Source organism: Heterocephalus glaber, unplaced genomic scaffold (genome assembly GCF_053883595.1).
Source record: "Heterocephalus glaber isolate CG9 unplaced genomic scaffold, H.glaber_assembly_v1.0 deba00000347, whole genome shotgun sequence".
Taxonomy (NCBI): Eukaryota; Metazoa; Chordata; class Mammalia; order Rodentia; family Bathyergidae; genus Heterocephalus; species Heterocephalus glaber.
This window is the reverse complement of record NW_028258143.1, coordinates 2,025,086-2,048,555: the sequence shown is the minus strand read 5'-3', so window position 1 is coordinate 2,048,555 and position 23,470 is coordinate 2,025,086. Positions and strand designations below refer to the sequence as shown.

General features: G+C 34.8%; 1 protein-coding gene across 1 annotated transcript in view; it reads left to right on the top strand.

The window, feature by feature from the left end:
• Window positions 1-23,470, top strand: part of LOC106010295 (uncharacterized) — a 72,678-nt gene that overhangs the window by 16,000 nt on the left and 33,208 nt on the right. The window lies entirely within an intron of this gene.

Genomic DNA, 23,470 nt, shown 5'->3' with positions numbered 1-23,470 from the left:
GACCTGGGTCCACAGCTCCCCAATTTGATTTTCATTTTCTAAAAATATTTTTCTCTATATTTTATTCCTTTTTGACTCTTATATCTTCAAGTTTACTAGGTTTTTTTTTTTCTTTTGAAACATCTTATTTGCCTTTTACTCTAGTCAATTGAATTTTCCCAGGACATCATAGATTTTAACTTATAAGTTTGACTTTAAATTTTAAAATTTTGTATCACTTTATTTATATTTTATAGTACAATTATATACACTCTATTAATGTCCTTATCTGTTGATTTTGATATACGTGGAAGGTCTAGGTTCATTATTTTTACTTCAGCTCTCATCATAGGGCGTATTTTCCTGCTTCTTGGCAAGCCTGAGAATATTTAGATGCCAGGCATTATGGATTTCATTTTATTGGATGTAAACTTTTCTAGTGTTTCTACAAATATTTTAGACCTTAATTCTAGACCATAGTGAAATCATATGAATATAATTTGCTTCTTTTGGATCTTCCTTTTCAGATTAGTCAGTTAGGACTGGAGCAGTGTTAGTCTAGAACTCATTATTTTCCACTACTCAGACAAAATCCTGAGCTCAGTACGTTACTGAGTGTTAATCGAGAGTGTGGTCAAAGGGCTAGAAAGCTGATCTTGCTGGTGGGGATAGCCACTACTAGTGCTGTCTCTGAGTGCTCACTCAGGATGGTTACCTCTAACACTTTTGATCCGCCTGTCCTTGTCTTGGACAGTTTTTTCAATGAACAATACTTAGCTTAATATTACAAGAGAAATGTTCAGACTTCTGGCCTTTTTCCCTCTTGGTACTTCACTCTTGTTTGATACTCTGTTCTTCACATTCTAGTCATCTTGGTGGCCTCTCCCAGGACAATTCTGTGGAAACACTCTCCAGTCAACTATCCAGCGCAGCTGTGGAGCTCATTTCATTTCCCCCTACCTTTCAGAGATTACCGTGCTTGATCACCCAATCCCAGGGTACTGAAAACTATTGCTTCATATATTTAGTTCACTCTTTGTTTCAGCTGTAAAAATAAGGGTAGTTACTTTTACTTGGTCAGAAGTGGAAGTCTTATTGAACCACTTAGTCATTATTTTCAGTCTCATGATAGCATCATTTGTAACTCAGGGCATAGGAAAGAGTAAGTCATAGTTGTCTTACATGGTGAGCTAACAATTTTCACAACATGAAGAACAAGAAGAAATAGCAGTTATGATGAGGACTAAATGTGGATCAAAGGCATCAGTTTCTGCAGAATGAGTCAGGGTTTAAAATAATTTAATTGAATGAAATAAATTCTAGTATGAATTCCATGAGAGAGTTCTTGTGACTTTTTTCCTTTGTGTAACTGAGTAACTTTGCATACTAATTATCCCACAGTATCTTAGTAAAGTGGAGCCTAGTAATTAGCTTAGTCATTTTAGCCTTCTCTTTGGTGATGATACTGTTTACCTCTATGGAATGAGCAAATTATTCAAATGATTATAAAGGCCATTGAATGTCTGCAACAGTCCTTTTCCCATTGACTTTAAAGAAAAGAAAATTCAAACACTAAACACAGTTACAGTTTATTCTTCTAGCCCCAGGAACATTTAATTAATTTTTTTATTATTTCATTTTTAGAGATAAATAAAATGATTGTTTGGCTCATTTAAAGTATCCTTTTCCTCTTCCCATATCCCGAAATTACATAAAGTTTTCCATTCTGAATCCAGTGATTTAAACAACTGTTGTGATTTCATAAATGGAAGCTTTTGTCTACAGGTGGGGATTAATTTGCAAGGGCAGGAAAACTGTTGAAAACAAAAAGCTAGTGTCCAAGTGAATATCTCTTGAGAAATTAGGAAATACAAACTACATTGCCTGAGAAAAATTGTTACTGATTATAATGGTTTAAAGAATTCCAGGTGGTCTGCGTGGGTCATAATGCTAGTATTTCATCTTGAAATAATCTTAATTATTTCCAGTTTTAATAAGCGAACTATTTCTTTTCCTGTAAAAGGCTAGGAAGTTTATTCACAATTTTTTTAAGTCTGTAGCTAGCTACACAAAGCAAAATGAATTATGAAGGAGTGATCTATTGGAAGAATATTCCTTTTGTACAAAATATAGAGATAAATAGGTTAAGAGAATTTTTGAGGTGACAGTGAATATAGAATGCTTTAATTAGCTGGGACAAGGCCTCATTTACCATTTCATTTTCCACATGCAGATATAGCTTATGCATCTACAGGTTGAGACTTCAGTTTAATTCAAGCTTTCTTTCTTTTTTCTTTGTCTTGTTGTTGAGGGGGAGAGATTAAAGTCTTTGCTTCTTTGATAGAGAAGGGAATCTATGCTAGTCCCAAAATCAAGAGAGAAGGTGAGGGTGTGGGGTTAGGAATGATGGGTCACCTACAATAAGTCTGTCCCCTAAGAGCCGCCCTCCTTCCTCATCCGTCAAGGTGGACTTTATAAGTCACTCTATAAAAAATGTGGCAAATCCCACCAAAAAAAAAAAAATTAAAACCTGTTCTTTTCTTCAAGACCAATGACCGACTTTTGCTCAGCTCTTTATAGACAATCTGTCACACTCTATCTAAATCTTCCATTTTTGTCACTGCTTTAGGAATATACTTGCTTGTCTGGCTTCTTTTGCAATTTCACCCCAACCTCTCTGCATTTGCATCTCCTATCACATCCCTCCTTGTACTTTATTCTATAGTCCTGACCAACAGTGACATTTCTTTCCAAATGTTATGCAATTTTATGGCTCTTCTCTCTGTCATCAAGTACAATTTACTCCTTTTAAAGACCCACATCAAATGGTCTATCCTTAACTTAAAGCTATTCTCAAATCCCTCAGTCAGAGTCAGAGGTGCTCCTATTCATATAACACCTACCATTGATCACCAACTCAAAAACAATGAATTGCCTCTACATTCTGATAAATAACATAATCAGCAGAAGGAAGGCCTTAAATGAATGAGTCCTATATGCAACATTATTTTAAATGGGTGGGCAAATTGATTTTTTTGTGTGTGCACAGAGATACCAGTCAGAGCTCATAGTGTATTCTCTTCTCTTTGATCTGACCTCATCAGTAGGAATTTTCTCTATTTATTTTCAGAAGGATTTTGCTGCATTGCATAGTCAGTCCACAGAGAAGCTTTGACATACTTTTTCCTTAACGGGTTGGATAGGGAGAGAAAAACAAAAGAACAATAACAGAAGCAGAGAATGCTTAGAGTTAGATAATGGCCAATAATCTGTTACTACACACAGGAGAAAAAAAAGTAGCAAAGCAATGGAAACCTGATGTCAGGGAACAAGGGAGTCATGACCCTATTTTTTAGCTTGACCCTTAGTCAAAAATTTATAAAATCATTTTAGAAGTCTTCTCCTATTATTAATACAGTTACTACAATAAATACTTCACGTAATAGCTATTAGACTTTATGACTACAAACACCTGGAGCTGAGCTGGGGGTTTAGCTCAGTGGCTCCGCACCTGCCTGGCAAGTACAAGGTCCTGAGTTCAAGTCCCGGTACTGGAAACAAACAAACAAACAAAATAACCCGCCTGGAACTGTAATCCTCTCATTATCCTTCCTCCATGTTTACACTGTCACTTACAGCTCTTTAAAAAAAGTAAAACGCTTTTATCATGAGATTACAGAAATTTGATTATCAGGTTATGTCTATAATTAAGCAACATTTGATTTAAAAATACATTCTTAGCCTCGGCTGAATAGTTTGTTTAAATAACTGACATATATTTCTTTGTTATTGTCATTAGCACATCAGTGGTGTTTGTTCAGCCTAGTAAACAAATGATATAATTGCATTTCAAATTTTATTTCCAAATAAATAAATATTTTTCTAAAACATGCTAAACCCAGTAGATGCTTGTAGAGTAGATGAGTAAACCAAGCCCTGCTTTCATCTTTATGTCATCTTTGCGTTTTAGCTAGAACAAAGGATGAATTTAAAGAATCAAATGATTTAGTAAAGTCTACCCAGCACTTTAAAGATAGGCCTTGGAACTCAATCCTTCTAAATTCTGACTTGGCCCTTTGAGACTATTGCCACCTCTCATATGTCTTCTTTTAGTAGAGAAAGGGGCAAAATATGCTTGAGATAGCTGTGAAATATTTTGCAAGATTTTAATATTACTAAAGCAAACTTTCATCCTCTTTGTTCAGTGGCCAGCTGCAGTTGATACGAATATGTAGCTGCTAGCTTTGAGCCCGCCCTAAGCATCAGCTTTTATACAAAGGTTTATTTATGGCTAATTTCTTTATCTTTATATTGAATATAATACTTGCTAGTATCTTTCAGCTTGTAATTATTTTGCTTCACATCAAAGAATAACATTAGAAATTAAAGTCCATTCACTGTTGTGTGTGATTCATGGCCTATGTTAAGGATCCTTTAAAAGCCGCTTATTTGTCTTTTCTTCTCAGATCTCCTCTCCTCCCTCTATTCCCTGCACCCTTCTATCCCACTTCATATTGTTCAGGCCTTTCAGTATTACTACTGCATATTAATACCCAGAAAATATATATTTTTATATCCCACTTTTTCTTCTCATCAGTCTGATTCATAGTCCAAGGAAACTTTAGTGTCTTTGGCCCTTGACACAGACTTTTACTGTTTGATTGTTTAAGTAGACTTCCTCAAGCCCTTGCTGAATAAGAAGGACATGCTTGGTACCAAGATGCTTCACTTTCTTCCATGTACTGTGGAATCCTATAACACTGTGGAACTTATAAATAATTGAGTTATTTTTAAAACACTGGAAGTTTTCCACTCACTCTATTTCACACTGGATTAATTATGTTAGAAAACTGAATTGTTCCTCACTAGTGTTACAACGTTTAAAAACAACATATTGTTTAAATTCAGGTTTGGCAATTCCAGACTGAACCCCCTCAAATTTATGGCACCACACCCATAGCATAATAAAACCTTTAGTGGTCTTTTGTCTTTTAGTTTGCCTTCTATTTTTTTCTCAAGGGTGTTTTATGTTGGAAGATGCAAACAAAAGTTGTCCAGATGTTATTTGTATCAGAGCAGGATTTCAGTCCAGCTATCTGTGGTTGCAAATGTTTATTTTAATGGGTTATTGTGCAATCTTTGCTGTGTAGACCTTCATGGCCTTATATGCATGTTCCTAGCAATGCCAGGACATTGTTTTTAAAAATATATCATTTTATCCAATTGAATGATTAGTAGTCATCGGGGGAGTAAATAAGTAGCACCTGTAGAAACAGAGATGCTATTTTTTGCCAATGCTTCCATGTTGACATGGTGCAAACTGCCTGACTATGAAATCATGACAAATGGGCTTTAGGTAAACCCGAGGAAGGTGTGGTCCAATCCCTAGCAACAGCCCAGCCCTCTGAGACAAAGTTAAGCCGCTGCAGTAAACATACCAAGGGTGTTGAAAAAAAGGCCAGCTGCTGCCCCATGCAGTTTGATGGAATGAAAGGAGAGCTTAGCTAAGTCACCATAATGTGAGCAGCAAGTTTATTTTAGCGATTACAATAAGCTTGGGATAGGCTTATTATTCATTTTTAGAATTCTAATAAAATCTTAACCAATGTTTCCTCGATACAAAAGTAAATTGTTTACTCTGTGTCTAAAAACACATTTTATATTCAACTCACTAATTAGCAGTGGGGAATTTCTTTTCCTAAAATTAATTTTGAAAGTGAATTACATCAGGTGTAAATGGATTTGATTTTTCAGATAGTGATAAATCTAAACTACTACTTTTCCTTGAGAACTTACATAGAAATCACAGGGTTCTTAGAATTTAAGGTTTGTGTTGCAAAGGAAATAGTAGGTTTTCTAGTAGAAAGATTGTTTTTTAGGCATTTAACATCAGGGTATGACATAGCCTCACACTAAAGTTTTTATTGAGAACTTTAGATTAAGGGCCAGGGATTTAGTTCAGTGGTTATGCTGCCCACCTCGGAAGTGCAAGGTCCTGAGTTCGATTCCTGGTACCAAACAAACAGACAAAAAGAACTTTAGATTAGTTTTATAAGTGACAGTTAAATATAAGTGGAAAATAAAAATGAAGCCATTTTTTTTCCTTAAATTCTTTTATTGGAACATTTTAGGTATACAATACATTTACATTTATCATTGGGTGCTTGTACCTATACATGATGTATCTTGGTTTTCATTTTTTTCCCGCATTACCTGTGTGTCCTTCACCCCTTCCACCATTCCCTATTTACATAGCTTTTGTTTCCATTTTTTAAAATTTTCTCATAACTTTTCCTTTCCCTTCTTTCCTTTCCCCAGCCCCTCCCACCACTCCTACCACTTTGGACATTTTCCTGTTTCAAATTATCAATTATTCATTATTAATCCTTTTAATCCTTATTTATACTTTCAGTTTCTCACACTAGAGAAACTATTCGGTATTTCCACGTGTGTCCTATTTATTTCACTTACGAGTATGGCCTCAATATGCATCCATTTAGCTATAAATGACTCTAGTTTCTCGTTCTTTATGGCTGAGCAGTACTCCATTTTATAAAAAAAAACCCACACATCTTCTTTCTCTAGTTTCCAGTTGATGGGCACTTGGGCTATTTTCAAGCTTTAGCTATTACAAACTGTGCCACTATAAACATGGGTACACATATATCTCTGTGGTATGATTCTTTTAGTTCTTTGGGGAAGATCCCCAGCAGGAGAATAGCTGGGTCAAATGGGACCTCTAGCCCTAGTTCTTTGAGGTATCATCACACTGATTTCCATAGTGGTCACACCAGTCTCCACTCCCACCAACAATGGAGAAGAGTTCCTTTCTCCCCACAACTCCGCCACCATTTGTTATTGGTTGATTTCTTGATAGCAGCCATTCTTTCTGGGGTGAGGTGGAATCTCAGTGTTGTTTTCATCTGCATCTCTTGAACGACCAGTGATGTTGACATTTTTTTCATGTATTTATTTGCTGCTTTTACTTATTTGTCTGAGAATGTGTGTTCATTTCAGATGCCCATTTTTGAATTGGGTCTTTGAATTTGGTGGGTCTGATTTTTTTCAGTCCTTTATATATTTTAGATAGTAGTCCTTTGTCTGAGGTACAGCTGCTAAAATTTTTTCCCACATTGTAGGTTGTCTGTTAGCTCTGTTGGTGGTTTCTCTTGCAGTGCAGAAGCTTTTTACTAAGATGAAAACCCAGTTGTTGATTCTTTCTGCTAGTTCCCATGCTATTGAGGTTTTGTTCATAAAGTCTTTTCCTATGCCAATGCCTTCAAGAGTTCTACCTAACTTTTCTTCCAGCAAGTTTAGTGTTTCTGTCTTAATATTTATATCTTTAATCCACTTCAATCTTAGTTTAGTGCATGGTGATACATATGGGTCTAGTTTTAATCTCTGCCAGGTTAAACTCCAGTTTTTCCAATACCATTTATTAAATAGGCTATCTTTCCTCCAATGAGGGTGGTTGGCTCCTTTGTCAAGGATGAGGTGTGCAGCTATTTTTTATAAATCATTTTTGAGATAAATTAAATCATTCTCAATTTGTTGTAAATTCCATAGATGTAAGTAGTCATGATGGCCATGAAAATATTTGATTATTGAGAAAATAGTTTATGATAACAAAATATTTTGAAAATTTTTTAAATCAATAGATTTTAGATAATTTCACATGAATATATATTAATATGAAATATGAAAATATTACACAAGTGTACCACAGTGTTATTACTATATTAGCAATACTATATATACTATATACTCTATATATGATATATACTATTGTATCTATCATAGACAGACTATACATAGCATTCTATCATAGATAGAATATCATCATAAAATTTCCAAGTTGTAATTAACAAAGATAAGTAGTCACTAACCTCAAATAATATTTTCAGTGGTCTGTTCAATTTCGATTGAAAATCAGAAGCAAGATTTGTTTCATGGGAGATATATATATATATATTAATACTATATATAATACTATACTATATATACTACATATAATATAATAACTATAATAATGCTACATATATAGTATTAATAACACTGTCCCTGTATTTATCTAATAGTTCATACTCTAGAAATTATTTTCAAAATTAACTCATGTTCTAATAGCTTTGGACAGCTTTAAGTGTCATATTTTTGCCATACCTTAGAGTGTGAAATATCTTCATGCACATGATTTGTTCTTCATAGATGTGCACACAGTGCTATTTTTGTAACAATTAACCCTATGCTCTCAAATGGTTTATTGCTCTGTGGATCAATGTATAGAATAAAGCCAACCCATAAAATGACTAAGCTTCAATATTCTCAAACATAAGATTTATACAAAATCAAATTATCACTTTATTTCTCTGGTAAGAGCACATATAAATATGACACATTTGTGGCTGAAGGGAAGAGCTTTCAGGGAAAAGAAATGAATACCATTCCTTTGCTTTTTTTCTGTCTAGCATGATTCACCAATACAGCAGAAACTCAACTAATAGAATTTTGTGTGTCTTGGTTTGGGTTTCCCTAGAAGATGTACTTGGGATAAGGACTTGAAGGCAAGCAGCTTATTAGGGATGTGCAGAAACACTAGTCAAAGGTAGGAAAGGAGAGGCTCAGGGAAATTAAGTCAACCCTTAAAGAGCACTTTATTGAGCCACCTATCACAGTGCGTGACTGGAGATTAACCTGCAGGGAAACCCCTTGGAATATGTCCAAAATATGCATCTCAGAAGGATTCCACCCGAGAGGTGAGGGGACTGAGATATTTCTGTACTACTCTCTCAGAGTTATTGGATGTAGGTTATTACACGGTGGTGTTGGTGTGTTAACTCCTGGCATGCCTGGATTGTCATGGTCGCGTAAAAGCAGCTCTCCTCGGTACAGAAACAAAGTTTTCTGGAACATAGATGCAAATAGAGGGAGACAGCTATCTGTCAAGTCACACAACTAAGTATGTAGATTGAGGAAGGGTCATTCCACAGCATCTGATAAATAAGATATTGAGAAATAAGATATTGTGGGATTTGGGGTTTCCAAAGATTTAAACAAAAGGGGAATTTTGATTCATGGTGTTAAATTCATTCTAAAGTATTATTTTTAAAATGTTCCCAAGTGAATTCCCTGGGGAACATGATACATATTCTCCTCTAAATGTTCAAAGTCTCAGGACCTTTTAGGTCCTACTTTCTCAAGGAAGACTATCTATCTACAAAAGTCCAAGTTGTAGTTAACAAAGACAATTAGGCACTGACCTCAAATAAACTTTTCAGCAGTCTACACAATTCAGATTGGAAATCAGAAACAAGATTTGTTTCATGTGATATGCCACATTCCATTAAAAACAAACTATAGGAAAAACTGAACAAAATCTCAATTAATTGAAGGGTATGCTAAGTTAATTTCTGTTCATCAGGGTTTTATTATGGCTTCCAGAAGGAAAACACAGAGATTACTTCTAGTAATAATTTAAGCAAAAAAAGTATGCATTATTTAGGATATAACATATACCTATGAAGTTGGCTCAGATTAATAGTCGACACCTTTGGAGTTGTTGAGAATGATACTGAAATTGAACTCTACCGCTTTATAGCAAGGAAACTTCTAGTAAGTTACCTTAGTTCTCCAAATTTCAATCTCTTGATCTGGAAGTAAAAGTAGAAGAATTAAAGGATTTAATGAGCTTGTGCATTAAAAACAGGTAACAGTGTATCTGGGACTTATTAAGCAGTATTACATACTATTTTTACAATGGTGTTGACAGCAATGGTATGATTGCTGCCATCAAAGTCTTTGCAATTTGCTAAAGGCTGCAGATAGATACAAACCTGAAATTCAGGACAAAAAAGGACAAGTGTTCAGTGATCAAAAAGTATGGCTTTGCATAGAGGAAGATTCTTTGAGATGTGGCACAGCTAGGTGGTTCATGGAAGACAGAAAGCTCTTAATAAGTGATGATAGAGTTCAGGTTAGGAGTGGTATTGATACAAACCAAATCAGAGAGTTCTAAATGGACCTGGAGTCCTTGGAACACTTGAGTATTAAGTTCCTGAGACAAAGCACATGGGTTCATCTCTTTGTAAAGGGGAGTCCCACACATCAGCCTTTGGACTCTTCCTTTTCCTATTCATCTTTACTTATTTATGTGATTGTACCTTGTTAGCACGGCCTTAATAGTATCGATTCATTGACAAATGAAAGTGTAGATGGAAAAACCCCAAATTTAGGTTCCCAAGTAAGCTATCTTCTGTGAAATTCATCCCTACATTTGAACACAGTGCCTTGGATTTTTAGTGAATATCTCATAGGTAACATGGATAAAACTCAATTTTTATATTTCCTTTTGAAATTTATTTTACCATTGTTTTTTCCCAACTCAGCGAGAGGTAACTATCCCACCAACCACTCAACCTCCAAATTGTAGTGTCCTCTTTGATTATTCTCTCTCTCAATCCTGACATTTATTTCATCATCATATCTACCATCTCGGATTTCCAAGTATGCTGAGCATAAGAGTTCAGCTTCTCTATTGTTACCGTTCTGTTATCCTTCCTGTATTATTTTGGTAGCCTCCAGATGTGTCTCACAGCTTCCTCTTAAGAACTTGAAAAATGTCTTCACAAACAGGAGCCAGTTTGATCTTGTTTAGGTTATATTATCTTACTTATATTAAAATCCCTGCAGGCCTGCCCTTCCCTATCATTTAATCCAGACTAAAAGCCTACTGTGTTCTAGGCATGCTGTGATCCCACCTGCTACCTTTCCTCTCATTGTTTTAGTTACTTCTCTCTTGACTGTCATTGCAGGCTCACTGAGTCCTTTGTTATTCAGGAAACATGGTTTCACACTCCCAACTTGGTCCATAAAGTTCTGCCTATTTTCTTTGTTAGGACATTGTACTCTTGCTAGGACATGTAGGGACACGGTGAATGTATTTACCTTCTTGAAAATTTTGCTTAAAATTCATCTTTCTCTGTCACATTATGGCCATCATGACTCTGCTCTACTTCTTTTTCATACCATTGATGTCTTATAACACATTCTATCATTTAGAAATGTTATTTAGTATGTATCCCTTCCCACCCATTAGGATATAGCTCCACAAATGCTGATGTCATTTGTGTTCTGCTTAGATGTTTACTAAAAGAGTGCTCAGAATCTCACAATATGAAGTGCATCAGTAAAGTTAATGTTCTCTCTTCTGAAATATGTTCTTCCAACATTAATATAAATCATCCTTTCTATTAGGATTGCCTAATACTTCTTAATATTTAAAGGACCTTGGATATAAGTTCTATATTCTTTAAAATTCCTCTCCATTGGGAAACAGAGAATGGTATAAAATAAAGAATTGTTATTTAATCTATACTTTGGAAAGTTCCTTTTCTTTCTGGGAAAGTATTACTGTTAGATCTGTATTAGAAAAAATAACCTAATAAATAACATATTGAGTAACTCCAATGTGGCAACCATTATATGTATTACTTCATTCAAACTCACAATAATACCATGAGTGGATGGCTCCTCCTTTTTAGTGATTTGAAAACTGGAGGTCAGAGAAGTGTAGTGACTCACCATGTTTCACACAATAAATAGAATGATATGAAGTTAGAACATAGGGTTTTCTGACTCAGTATCTCTTCATATTGATTGATTACCTTGACTTGATAAATCAGTATCTATTATGTGGCTATGAAAAGCTAAAAATGAACAGTAATCTCTGAGCCTAATAAATGAACAAAAAAGCTTTTCAATAAAATATGTTTGTATCCAAGGTATCATAATTTAATATTTATGCTTTCAGAGTACTTCACATAAAGCTGCCATGGTGATGCACTCCTGTATTCCCAGCTCTCAGGGGGCTGAGTCAGGAGGATTGCTGGGAAGTTGAGGCCAGCCTGGGCTACCTAGTGAGTTCAAGGCCAGTCTGAATTACATAGTGAGAGTGTGTCAAAAAAACCCACAAAAAAACAAAAAAACAGAGCACTTCACAAAAACATTTTCATGGATGCAGAGAAGATTTCATTATAAATGAACAGAATGATGACAATGAGATATTGTTATTGAGAAAGCCAATTAATAATTCACAGTAATTAATTATTCGAAACATGTCTGACCTGTAACAGTGTGCAGACATACCAATTTTCTCAAGATACTCTTTACAGTAACATCTCATGTTTACTAATGGAAATTATCTTTAAAATGTTATTGCTAGTTTGGATGCTTATTTGAAATTCATTCAAAACAACAGTGTGAGTTTTCATAGGGACAATCTACTCCTGTGCCTTTTTGCCAAAAGTATGAGCTATTTTTGTGATGCATTTCCCTTTCTCCTGAAGCTAACATTCACCTTTTATAAGTTTTTAATCCTTTCTTTGTCCATGACAACTGCACTATGAGGCAGAAGCATTCACTGGCTTAAATTTCTCTCAACTGATTTTATTTTATTAACTTTAAGCCTAGATTATTAATTTGCAACATTTTCTTCATTCTCTTCTGTAGCTCTCTTATTCAACTTTTCCAATGCAGTAAGCAATTTTGGAGAGAAAGGAAGAAAAATATTTTCTAATAAAGCAATTCTTTTTTTCCCCAGTCTCCAATCAGCTACAAGGATATATGGCCCCACAGCATTTTATGCACAAACTTAGAAGTGCAAAAGCCTGATATTATAATGATAACTTTTCACTATTACGCCCAAGACATTTAGGAGTATTCATATTATCATTAAAGTCTTATTTTAATTTATAATGTTTTCACAAATGAATATGTTAACACATTTCAGTTTGGAACAGCAAAAATACTTGTCTCTGAAACTTTAGATTTATTTCAAAAAGTTAAGATCTGTAAACATAAATTAATTTTTAATTTACAATTAACATTCAATGTAACATTCTATATTTATTTTCTTTTTTTAAAAGAAACTTTGTATATATAAAACAAAATCTACTTTATGTGCTTTCTTTTTTAGACCATAATGCAGAAAGTAGGTGAAAAAAATCAAATTATATAGCAAGATTTCCAGTGAAACAAGTTTGCTCATCCTTAGTTTGTCTCCTGCAAATGAACGTGTATGAAAGAGTCCACCTACTGTTTCAGTTACCATGGATTAACGCAGTTCCACTGAATGATTCTGGTAACCCAACCTTCAATTTTCTGGGGTTTGAACTTTAAATTACTGTTTACAGACATAATTTAACAGCTACTACAAAGGTTTTTAAAAAATTTTTAATCATATGAATTAATTGCTAGGGATTCCTTTTTTTTTTTTTTTTTTTTTTTAGATTTCTACTAGGAGTGATCTAAAGTATAGAAAATATAGATGAGCCCAAGGGAATTAAAGCACAAAGGTAATAGGACTGGCCACACTCGACCTTGCCCACCACATTGAGATTACAGCTACAAAGCATTAATTTAAAATTTCATCCTTGCCTCTTGCCTTGCAAGTGCAAGGTCCCGAGTTTGATCCCCAGTACCAAAAAAAAAAAAATCCCAAGCAATCATGACATTATCTAGTATTACATTGTCTTAAGGATATGACATGTATTTCGTAGTTGTCTATAGCCAGGCATTGATCTGAGGTGAACATAGCTTTAAAAGATCCATTGTATGTCCAAATCTTAAAGTGAAACAGAGGCAAATCAGAAGGTAATGAATATATTAAGAGACTATTTGATCATCACTATGGAGTTTACAAAGAACATCAAGTTCATTAGATACAGTGTTTGCCAAAAGATAAGAGTTTGGTGAAATTTAGTGAGTCTGAAACTAATTTAGTGTGGCTTGACCAAAACTGGTTAAAGAACAAAATACAATATACTAGAAACTATCAGAATATGTCTCATATTCACAATTAACTTAATTGCTGTTGGAATTTTTATTCTGTGTTTGTGTGTGTGTGTTGTATGCTCTGTAATGCTTTTTAACGTGTTTAAGAATGGTGTGAGAAACATTGGCTCAGGATACTTAAATTATATTTGTGTTACAAAAAATTCTTACTATTCCTATTTATCTTCTTAGAAATATGTCTAGCACATATAATCACATATATACACAATAATAATGTTAACACATTTCAAGACTTAGTTTTTAAAAATAATTTCCAGAAATGTGCCCAGAATATGGCAGCTACCTATAATATTTAGTATTAGCCATTGTTGCTCTTTTAACAATAAGTGTATGTATGTATTTTACTAAAACCTTTTCTTTGTTATTTATTCCAGAACAAACTTTTTTACATGCTAAAAAATGGAGGAGAAAATTCAGCATAACTACATTTACTCTTGGTTTACTATGTTATCAGATTAGTGTTTGGGGATATAGGACAATACTTTGTTATTTATCATTCCAGCATCATACACTTCATAGATTATAAGAACAACTATTAACCATTTGAACAAAATATAGAGGAAAAAAGAAGTTAGACAACAAAAAGTAAGGTCACTTCTGAAATGAATCAGAGAACTACCTAGTCCATAATTCTGAGAGTTCGTTAATGGATGGGTCTCCTAATGGATGCAGTGTGAAGTGTGGCTGGATGTCTGGATAGCACAGCCGAGCTTCATTCTCACAGAAAGTTGCATGTGTTTCTTTTGCTGCACTCCACCCCTTCTTTTAAAGAATTAATACCCATGAATAAAATGGATCATGTATTAATGGTTTCAAAGGTTGGGGAAAAGTGACATTTTTAACTCTTTAGGGACAATGTAATACTTAACATACTTACTGAGAATCTGCACATGGCCTACTTGTTCCCATTTCTGACATGGAATCTTCGATGTGACTAGTGAGAAGAGAAATGTATCTTTGTTTGTAGCCAAGATTTGGCTTTGTTTGTGTCTATAATGTGATACGAACAGGACAAAGCCAGATAAGTACAAAGAAATAAAGGAGAATGGTTCAGTTCATAGAAAAGGCTCAGGACTGGCCGGAGAACAAGGAAATACAGTGAAACAATGGATTCAGTAACTGATCGGGCTCACTGTGGAGAAACAATAAGGCGAGAAGTAACAGAGGGGAACAGATTTTGGATGGCTTTTGAATACTTTTCTTACCATGTGATGAAATGGTTGCTTAAAGCAGTTGGCTGCATTTAATTATTTTTATTTCAAATTTTTAAAAAAATATGGTTACTTCATAGACACATTTATTTTCCAACATCAGCTCCTTAGTAGTATAATATAGAATGGCTCATTAGCAATGGAAAATGGGCTTAACATCGTGGCAGGAATGTTCTGAATAATGTTTTTAGATGTGGAAGAAGTTAGCAAGGGAGATTATAGAAACTCTTGTTTCCCCCTGGAGAACTTTAAACTAAGTACAACTTTTTATTTAATCCACAATTTCACTCAAAATTCATCCTCATTTACTGGTCCATGCTCATTTACTGGCTGCCTGTACTAAATTGTCCCCTTTGTTCTACCTTATGCAGTCCTTGCTTGGAAAAGAGAATAGAACCATGGCTTAGATTGGAGTCCGTGGGTGCTGGCCTAGCACACCTAATGCCTATATTGTACCATATATCACTGTGGTTTTCAATTTATTCTTCTCATTTCTCATTTAAAGGCATTGGATTATCACACTGGTTTTATAAATGTGGTCTCTAGTTCAACAATACCAACAGCACCTGAGAAATTGTTAAAATGCAAACTCTCAGATCCTAATACCAATCAACTGAGAAGAGCTCACAGATCAAGTATGTATTGATCTTCCATATGCTCAGATATGGCAAGTTCTACCACAATGGAAAGGATTGCATAATTCAGTGGACACCTGAAAAGCATGATGAGAACAACAAAACAACTATAAAAGTGAACAACATTCCTTACCTGGTATTGTCCAGAGCTCATTAAGAAACAAGTTTGCAAATTGATGTTTGCTGACTCTTACATATTTCAAAAGAACCAGTTCATCCTAGACAGCTCAGAGGATAAATCGTTTACAAAAAGTCAACAGATTCAGTCAGCAAGTATTTATGGTGTGCCTCATATGTTGTCATGCACTGTGCTGGGCAAAAAGAACACTCTGAAGAAGGCAGCTATGAGACCACTATGACAGAGTTAAAAAGAAAATCTCAACATCTGAATCAGGGACTTATCTTTACCTACTGATGCTACCAAAACTCCTTTTTAAAATTTCTGTTAGCTTATATTTTGCAGGTGGAATAGTCTTTCCTACCAGAGAGACAGTTCCATCCCCCCAATAAATTTTTCTTAGCCTGTCAGTATGTTTACTAAGAATCCTATCTTTAGGGCGTTCTAAAGAAAGACAAACTAAAGCACCAGAAAGCAAGCAGCTGAGGTGTTTGCATGTGGCTCTAACTCAGATCTGAAGGGTAAAGCTGAAGCATCGGCCACAGCTGGAAGAACAGGGAGCAGAACACTGGCAATGGGCAAAATGGTTATTCATTTCCTCTCGTGATCTCTCATCTTTCATTTTTGTGAATCTCAATACATAGTTGAGACTTTTCCAGATTCACAATCAACTCTGATTATCTGCCTCCTCTCTCCACTTTTCCCTTTTTAGTTTCTTGGATGATGTTAGAGGAGGAAGATAAAAACTATTTGGCATGGAACATTTTTGCCTTTCTTTAATTTTTTTTAGGTCACAGTATTTGTCTAAGGTTTGGCAAAAAAGAAGAGAATAAGAAAAAGGGATAAAGAAAGGAAGAAGGTTTGGTTTCTTGTCAAATATGTTTTTTATTTCTGACCTCATATAAAACTTTACAGTGCATCCGGACATAGTATTTGCACAATTTCAAGCAGGTAGTGATCTTTTTGGTGAGAAAATTATTTTAGAGTGTTTACTCCCCCTTATTCTGTCATGATTTCATAGTCTTTTATTTTTCTATTTTTCCTTGTGACTTAATGTGTATGGACAATTTATTTTAAGGAAACAGCCCAGCAATAGTTTGATTGCTTTAAGCTACTCATAACTTTTTGTTTACCTGAGCATCAAGTCTTAAATACTCTGTAATTAGTCTAATCCTATGCATGAACACAACAAGGTCAGTATAGTTGTTGAAAATTTACTAGTACAGGATACTGAGAAGCACAGCTTGGTCTATAGCCTAACAACTCCATCTTACATGAAGCCAGTTTCTTCTTCGTCCTGCACAGAAATTTCCTATGGTCTGCTACAAGTCATATCCTGTTAAAGAGATTTGTCAAAAAATTAAATACGGACTAAAAGAGATGTGGCTAGATTTAGATAAAAACACAAACTCCAGGATGTAAATGAGAAAGAATAAAGCAAATGACAGAATCACAGTACACAGAATCCCTATTTTACTCATATGCAGAGAGACAAAAAACTCTGAAAGACTGAAATAATTGCCCAACTCTTACATGGAATAAGAATGACTATGAGGTTCTACACCTAGATTCAGAAACAAAATGCACAAAGATAAGACTTGAGGTGAAATGACTTGGCAGAAGCATGTGTCAAAAGAGACTTAGGCATTTAGTTGACAATAAGCTCAGTAGAAGCCAACAGTAATGTGGCTGCCAAAAAGGCTGATGGCCCTGAGGCTGTGTTAATCATGTTGTGCTTGAATAAGGGAAGCAACAGTATCACTCCACTTGGTGCTACACATAACATTTGAAGGGTGTAGTCAACCCCTTGGGCCCCACCTGGATCCATTTGTAAAGAATGGTGACAAATAAAAACAGTATGAACTGTAGCAGTCAAGGAATAGCTGTGAAAAATGAGAATGCATACTTTTGAAAAGTCTTAAGAAAGCCTGGTACTTTGAATAAACAGACTTATCCACAAGGGATTAGACTTATTTACATGATCAAGAAATAAAAGAAACATGCTTCAGAAGCCTTGATAAGGGTAAACTGGAAAAATAATATAGGCATTGAAGTTGGACCAATCTAGTATAAAATTCTCGCTTTAGGGTTACTCTGTAAGCTAAAAAAGTTTATTTTCCTCTTCTTCCCCACTTTTTCTATATTCAAAATATGACAGAATTTTCTACCTTAGTGATTTTCTGTGAGAATTAGAAATAATGCACTCATAGTACCTAACATATTGCTTTTCGGGATATGTACTCAGAATCCACAAAAGCTAGAATAGACTCAAAGATATTTAGAGTATAATGAGAAGAAATGAAAGAAATTATGGTAACTGAAAATTTTGGAGAGACTGATGGATCAAAGAAAATGTAGAAAGCCAGAAATGGAGTAGTGATTCATCAAATGTCATTGAGGTTTGCTTTGGATGCTGGGAATTATGATAAATATCTTATATGCTGGCTGTACACATAGAAAAAGAACACATTAAATACAAAACTAAAACAAAGAATACTTGTTTCTTCTTTCAAGAAATTATCCAGACTTTTTTGTCTTAAACATTCTGTAAGTATCTAGAAAGAAGACATTTTCCTTTAAAAAAACCAAAAAACCTCATTAAAAGTCCACTTTAGAAGCCACTAGTATCATCACTGAGTAGGAAGAGTATATAGAGGGTTAAAATTATGTGAATTTTATAAAATTTTTTCTTTATATTTTTCACCTAAGCAATTTATTCTAATTTATTCCATAGTTCAAAATCAACTTTTGTCACCCTGCTAGAACCCCCCTTTGTTTTCTACTCCGAGGACACAGTTTTTCAAGTTATATTCAAAATGCTTTCTTTCACACAAGCTTGTAGCAGGTGACCAGTATCAACAGTGTTCACAACCTTTCTCTATAACTGAGAACTTGAAATTGTGTCAGGGATAAAGAATACTTCAAATACAATCCTTTACGTTATCTCCAAAAACTACTTGAAATATTAAAAATTTCATCTTTTTCAGTCCACATGTAGAAATTCTGATGTTATATCAAAGCAAACTCCCAGCAAAGCTCACAGTTGCTCAGGAACATATACTAGTGGTCTTCCTGAATGTTGAAGGTAGGTCATTTGGTAGGAACCAAAAAACTCATACCAATCTTTAATGAAGACAGTGCTTTCCATTTTTAAATAGTTACTTTAAAAACTAAAGAAATGTATCCTCATGATGACATATTCCATATGTCTTTTTTTTGTGAGTATATTCTGGCACATGTTCATAATATGGTGCATTAAAAATTTGTTTAAAATTGAACAAACGAATGGTGCTTGCTCTAACACTGATTCTCATCGTTTTGCATTATAATGTTTAGGGAAGCCTGAAGCTAGCATTGTGCAAGCCCTCTCTCACCAGAAAATTGAAAAACAGAAAGTCTATGAATGTAGCTAGGCATCGTATTGTTCAAAAGCTCCTCAGGCAATTTTTATGTGAAGATAGGATTGCAAATAGTTGTAGTAAATAATCACATTTATTTTTCTGAAATCTCTCCTCTTCCTCAGTATAATAGACCCTGTCTTTGTTACTTTTCTCAATACTGAGACAAAATACCCTGCACTGAAAGTGAAGGAGGAAAGGTTTATTTCAACTCACAGTTTGTAGAGGTTTTAGTTCGTAATCAGCTGGCTCCAAGGCAGGGTGGCATATGACATGGACATTGCAGAGGAGAGACAATCCATGGCAGGAAGAAGGCAGCAAAAGCAGCAAGGACAAGCCCTTATAGTCTATCTCTTATATTCTATCCAGGCTCCCTTAGAACTCTTACCCAGGGTGGGATACTCTTAATTCTAGCATCGCACAATGAATCAATCTCAGCACCATATCCTTAATCCCATATCACATACTCTAGATCCAACCTATTCTGAAAAGTTTCACCTATGACCACATGAGGCTTTGAGGGGACTTCTAGATACAAACCCTAACAGACTTTTGCATACCCTACATGAGGAGTGCATAGTTTCAGTATTCCAAAGATCACAGCTTTTATATTTGTACTTGAGAATTTTCAGACAAGCAATTTTTCCTAGCAGTTAGATGAACGAAAAGATATAAATATTCTATTTAAAAACTATTATTTCTTTTGTTTGATACTCAATAATTTCAATCTTCAGAGTTTGTTTGTTTGGTTTTTTTCCGGTACTGGGGATTGAACTTAGGAACTTGCTTTTTTGAGGCAGGCTAAGCTAAATTCCCCTGCATTCACCACTGAGCTAAATTCCCAGCCCAATCTTCAGAGTTTTAACTAATATGTAAGGCAGACTTCATGATCATTCTTATTTTAATTTTAAGGGAATTAAATATGTAGATGAGGGTTGGTTGGTTTCTGAGGGCAAAGGTTATTTTTTAATTTTAAAATTTCTACTCATATGTTCCATATACCAAGAAGCATATCTGGCATTAGTGGTTTTCTCAACAAGTATTTATTGAATGAATGCATGGTCTCTCCACCATGGACGGAAAGTCATGCTTAATTTGAGATCACAAAGCAAAAAAAATCACACATCTAATGAATTAGGTCTGAATTTTCCCTAAGAGAATTTCTAACTAGTAGGTAGAATATTTTAAAAGAAATTATATTATAAATTCCTTTAGGTTGGGCATCCTTCCTCTCACTAATCCATAGACCTCTCATTCCTCTTCCTTCTCTTCAGTCACATTTGTTCAAATGTATTTCTTAAATTTTATAGGCATTTAAGCCTACAAGAAGTTTTTAAACTATAGTTTCTGGTCTAGAAATATCAGTATCGCTCGCTAACTTGTTAACAATATTAATTCTCAAGTAATGTGAGGCTTAAGTCCCTCTAGGTGATTTTAACACAACTGTAAAGATTGAGAACAACTAATCTGAGAAGGCCTTACCTGGTAACAGCTCTCTCTTGTAATATGCCTTACAACAACAACAAAAAGTCAAAATAACATACATCAGTTACCCCTGTCCTACTCCTGTAATACTTACAGAGCCAGAATCTCTGCAATCGAGTTTTAGAAATGTGGCTTTTTGGTCATTCCTTCTCTCCTTGCCCACAGAGCAACTATCAGGAATTTAGGCTAATGGTAGCAGCAGGGTTGATTTTGGGGAATGGTCTGTCTGGGTGATTTCTGTAGCGTTGATCACAGCTTTCATGTTTTGTAAATGCAAGAAGCAGTAGGGGTGATCAATCATATTGGAACACTGAATTGTTTAATTCTTTCTTCACTATGTGTATTGATTCCCATTTCCTTCCTTGGTTCTGCATAAGCCTCCCGAATTTTACCAAGTTTCAGTCTCAGTGGCAAGCCCAGTACGGGTAACGTAGAATAGGTCAGAAATATTCTAGATTTATCTTGGTACAAACCAATTAAAATGCCCTTTGGGATCCCACAAGAGTATGGCACTATGAAAACTTGACACTTCTTTTTCTTGGTCTTCATATCCCTTGTACTGAATATGCCTAGCATCATATTACTATTTTGGTTTTCCACTAAAAAACTTGCTAATTAATTTATATTAATGAAGTTATAAATACTTTCACAACTGCTTTGTTCTATAATCAGATGCCAAGCTAAACATTCATGGCTTTCCAGATTAATGTGTAAACGTTCTGTGCCACACTGAATAACCTGAAGTAAATTCTTTTTTTTTTTTTTTGGTACAGGGGATTGAACTCGGGTCGTTGTGCTTGCACAGCAGGCAGTGAAACCACTGAGCTAAATCCCTGGCCCAACCTGAAGTAAATTCTTTCATTTCCTGATCATTCTAAGTAAACCAGCTTAAACTCCACCTCCTCTGGAGAGTGTATATATTGTCCAGAGAAGTCTAGAGGTGGTCGTTTTTCCAGGGTATTCACTCCTGAAAGAGCCCAAGTGCTGTTTATGTTAGAAATAAAAAAATCAAAGAATGATTATACTGGAAATACTATCATAAAGACACTCATAAAACATATTCAGTGCATACTTCCTAAAGTATTACTTGCCTTAATGTACTATTAATCAAATTGAAATAAGCTAAACTTCCGTGCTGTTCTTTTTCTATTCAAATAAAATTGGCTTCCCCCACAAAAAAAAGGTTTGACTTAAGACTGCAAACAGAAGAACAAAAATCCACACATAAACTTACTACAAAATAAAATCTTTCCATCTTTGTTCTCTTAAATAAATTCCTACATGCAATCAATATAACATACACTGAAACAGTGGTGAAAACAAAAGAGTAGAAACTTAATTCAGCCAAGATGATTCACATGTTTGTTTCACTTAAGTATCACATAAGTCAATGTGTAGTTTATGTAAAGTAATGAGTATGGCAAAGATATTTGTACAATCATTTAATATGATGTGTATATAACAAATGATGGGAGTTATTGAAATCAATACAAGTATTATTAGAATAAAATTGCAACATATTTTAACGCTTTTTTGGTTTTTAAATGAAATTGTGAATCTTTAAACATAACTATTAGAGTAAAGAATTAATAGAAATTTCAAAAGATCACATCTTCATGATAAGTTCTAATTTCTACAAATTAGGCTTTGTGATGAAAAAAATGAGAATTTTATTTCCCTTTCAATATACATGTTATGATCCTATTGGATCAAAATATTTTATCTTATAATAAAACAACTGAATAGTAATAATTATTAAGGTACTTAAACTGACATATCCTGATTTAAGCAAAGTAATGATAAAGGCTAGCTGGAATCCTATATGCCTCACTTATCTGTATGTCGAGTTCTTTTTCCCTCCTTGGGAAGTTTTCTGCCATCACTTCTGGGGACAGTTTTTTTATGTCATCTGCACTCTCTCCCCTTTCTTCATTGACTCCAATCAGTCTTATGCTATTCTTCTTTGCATCGTCTAGCAGCTGCTGGATTGATTTCTCGTGTTCCCTTACAATTTTAAAGCATTTTTTCTTTTCCTCCTCACTAATTGCAATCTTATCTTCTATATGTGAAATTCTATCCTCACATTAGTTCATTCTTCTGCGCAGACTTTCAATGGAGTTTTTAATCTCTTGGAAATCTGTTTATATCTGTTTTATGGATTCCATTTGTTTCCTATGTTGGGATTCCATCATGTTCCTCAGATCCTCTATTTTTTTATCTGTGTCCTCTCTAGATTTATTAATCATGTCTTGCACCATGAGCAAAATCTTTGCTGTTATCTGAGTAATTATTTCTGATTTCATTTTTCCCAGATCCTCTTTTGTTGCCAGTTCAGAGAGTTCAGGTGGTTGGGTATCAGAGTGTTCCATCTCGTTTCCCTTTGGGGTTGCTGTAGGTGATCCAGAAGTCTGTTTTTGAGACTTGTTTAAGTGTCTTTTCATTTCCACGGTGGGGGGGGTGCTTCTGGCACCTACGCAGCTCACTTTCTCTGCCCTAGGAGCTTGGGATGGCAGTGGGGGAGCTTCCTTCCAGGTTCTGGGACTGGCTGAGCTTCTCTAAACAAAGTAATGCATACATATATTACTACCATTATTAATTCATGAATCTTTTTCTTTGAGCAGAATTTATATATTTATTTTTTAAAGGCATTTGTTAACAGCCAAAGTAGATTTTATGTAATCATGCAAGTTTTCCCTAAATTTGATTTTTTTTTTTTGTACCAAGGATCAAACTCAGAACCTTGCGCTTGGGAGGCAGGCAGCAGAACCACTGAGCTGAGCTAAATCTCCCGGGTCC